Below are 3793 nucleotides of genomic sequence, written 5' to 3'. Positions count from 1 at the left end.
CCAACAATGTTGTATGGTTGCGAGGCGTGGGCTATGGATAGAATTGTGCGCTGGAGGGTGGATGTGTTGGAAATGAGATGTTTAAGGACAATATATGGTGTGAGGTGTTTTGATCGAGTAAGTAATGTAAGGGTAAGAGAGATGTGTGGAAATAAAAAGAGTATGGTTGAGAGAGCAGAAGAGGGTGTTTTGAAATGGTTTGGTCAAATGTAGAGAATGAGTGAGGAAAGATTGACCAATAGAATATATGTGTCAGAGATGGAGGGAACGGGGAGAAGTGGTAGACCAAATTGGAGGTGGAAAGATGGAGTGAAAAAGATTTTGAGTGATCGGGGCCTGAACATGCAGGAGGGTGAAAGGCGTCCAAGGAATAGAGTGAGTTGGAACAATGTGGTATACCGGGGTCGACGTGCTGTCAATGGATGGAACCAGGGCATGTGAAGCGTCTGGGGTAAACCATGGAAAGTTCTGTGGGGCCTTCATGTGGAAAGGGAGCTGTGGTTTCGGTGCATTATTACATGACAGCTAGAGACTGAGTGTGAACGAATGTGGCCTTTGTTGTCTTTTCCTAGCGCTACCTCGCACACATGAGGTGGGATGGGGTTGTTATTCCATGTGTGGCGAGGTGGCGAGTTGAATAAATAGAGGCAGACATTATGAATTATGTACATGTGTATGCATGTATATGTCTTTCTGTGTATATATATGTGTACATTGAGATGTATAGGTATGTATATTTGCGCGTGTGGACGTGCATGTATATACCTGTGTATATGGGTGGGTTGCGCCATTCTTTCGTCTGTTTACTTGCGCTACCTCGCTAACGCGGAAGACAGCGACAAAGCAAAATATATATATATATATATATATATATATACGAATAGAGTGTATATGAACGCGCACCTTCATAGAACATACAAAGCTCCAACAGCCAGGATCGAACCTGGGACCCCTTGTGCAAGAGGCAGGGATGCTAACCGCTAGGCTAAGGGACCGTATAATAGGAAACAACTATTCGAGAAGGAGATGGAGTGAGTATTTTGAAGGTTTGTTGAATGTGTTTGATGATAGAGTGGCAGATATAGGGTGTTTTGGTCGAGGTGGTGTGCAAAGTGAGAGGGTTAGGGAAAATGATTTGGTAAAAAGAGAAGAGGTAGTGAAAGCTTTGCGGAAGATGAAAGCCGGCAAGGCAGCAGGTTTGGATGGTATTGCAGTGGAATTTATTAAAAAAGGGGGTGACTGTATTGTTGACTGGTTGGTAAGGTTATTTAATGTATGTATGACTCATGGTGAGGTGCCTGAGGATTGGCGGAATGCGTGCATAGTGACATTGTACAAAGGCAAAGGGGATAAGGGTGAGTGCTCAAATTACAGAGGGATAAGTTTGTTGAGTATTCCTGGAAAATTATATGGGAGGGTATTGATTGAGAGGGTGAAGGCATGTACAGAGCATCAGATTGGGGAAGAGCAGTGTGGTTTCAGAAGTGGTAGAGGATGTGTAGATCAGGTGTTTGCTTTGAAGAAGGTATGTGAGAAATACTTAGAAAAGCAAATGGATTTGTATGTAGCATTTATGGATCTGGAGAAGGCATATGATAGAGTTGATAGAGATGCTCTGTGGAAGGTATTAAGAATATATGGTGTGGGAGGAAAGTTGTTAGAAGCAGTGAAAAGTTTTTATCGAGGATGTAAGGCATGTGTACGTGTAGGAAGAGAGGAAAGTGATTGGTTCTCAGTGAATGTAGGTTTGCGGCAGGGGTGTGTGATGTCTCCATGGTTGTGTAATTTGTTTATGGATGGGGTTGTTAGGGAGGTAAATGCAAGAGTTTTGGAAAGAGGGGCAAGTATGAAGTCTGTTGGGGATGAGAGAGCTTGGGAAGTGAGTCAGTTGTTGTTCGCTGATGATACAGCGCTGGTGGCTGATTCATGTGAGAAACTGCAGAAGCTGGTGACTGAGTTTGGTAAAGTGTGTGGAAGAAGAAAGTTAAGAGTAAATGTGAATAAGAGCAAGGTTATTAGGTACAGTAGGGGTGAGGGTCAAGTCAATTGGGAGGTGAGTTTGAATGGAGAAAAACTGGAGGAAGTAAGTGTTTTAGATATCTGGGAGTGGATCTGGCAGCGGATGGAACCATGGAAGCGGAAGTGGATCATAGGGTGGGGGAGGGGGCGAAAATTCTGGGGGCCTTGAAGAATGTGTGGAAGTCGAGAACATTATCTCGGAAAGCAAAAATGGGTATGTTTGAAGGAATAGTGGTTCCAACAATGTTGTATGGTTGCGAGGCGTGGGCTATGGATAGAGTTGTGCGCAGGAGGATGGATGTGCTGGAAATGGGATGTTTGAGGACAATGTGTGGTGTGAGGTGGTTTGATCGAGTGAGTAACGTAAGGGTAAGAGAGATGTGTGGAAATAAAAAGAGCGTGGTTGAGAGAGCAGAAGAGGGTGTTTTGAAGTGGTTTGGGCACATGGAGAGAATGAGTGAGGAGAGATTGACCAAGAGGATATATGTGTCTGAGGTGGAGGGAACGAGGAGAAGAGGGAGACCAAATTGGAGGTGGAAGGATGGAGTGAAAAAGATTTTGTGTGATCGGGGCCTGAACATACAGGAGGGTGAAAGGAGGGCAAGGAATAGAGTGAATTGGAGCGATGTGGTATACCGGGGTTGACGTGCTGTCGGTGGATTGAATCAAGGCATGTGAAGTGTCTGGGGTAAACCATGGAAAGCTGTGTGGGTGTGTATATTTGCGTGTGTGGACGTATGTATATGCATGTGTATGGGGGGGGGGGGGGTTGGGCCATTTCTTTCGTCTGTTTCCTTGCGCTACCTCGCAAACGCGGGAGACAGCGACAAAGTATAGTAAATATAAATAAATAACTATTCGAAATACTAAGTACTCGAATGCCCTTCGTCTCACAATGGTGAGCAACGGGGTCTATCGGTTGTTTCCGAACTGAACACATAGCCAGCTGATAGCGTTTTACCGAACCTGACTGTACAACGCGGAGTTATATGAATACAGTCAGGTTCGGTAAAACGCTATCAGCTGGCTATGTGTTCTGTTCGGAAACAACTGATAGACCCCGTTGCTCACCATTGTGAGACGAAGGGTATTCGAGTACTTAGTATTTCGAATAGTTGTTTCCTATTATACAGTCCCTGCCTCTTGCACAAGGGGTCCCAGGTTCGACACTGGCTGTTGGAGCTTTGTATGTTCTATGAAGGTGCGCGTTCATATACACTTTATTCGTATTCATATAACTCCGCGTTGTACAGTCAGGTTCGGTAAAACGCTATCAGCTGGCTATGTGTTCTGTTCGGAAACAACCGATAGACCCCGTTGCTCACCATTGTAAGACGAAGGGTATTCGAGTACTTAGTATTTCGAATAGTTGTTTCCTATTATACAGTCCCTTAGCCTAGCGGTTAGCATCCCTGCCTCTTGCACAAGGGGTCCCAGGTTCGATCCTGGCTGTTGGAGCTTTGTATGATATATATATGTATATGTATATATATATATATATATATATATATATATATATATATATATATATATATATATATATATAACAACTTGCCCCCCACACCATATATTCTTATTACCTTCCACAGAGCATCTCTATCAACTCTATCATATGCCTTCTCCAGATCCATAAATGCTACATACAAATCCATTTGATTTTCTAAGTTTTTCTCACATACTCTTCAAAGTAAACACCTGATCCACACATCCTCTACCACTGCTGAAAGCTCACTGCCCTTCCCCAATCTGATGCTCTGTACATGCCTTTACCCTC

This window comes from Panulirus ornatus, chromosome 53 (genome assembly GCF_036320965.1).
Source record: "Panulirus ornatus isolate Po-2019 chromosome 53, ASM3632096v1, whole genome shotgun sequence".
Taxonomy (NCBI): Eukaryota; Metazoa; Arthropoda; class Malacostraca; order Decapoda; family Palinuridae; genus Panulirus; species Panulirus ornatus.
Note: the sequence above shows the minus strand (reverse complement) of the source record.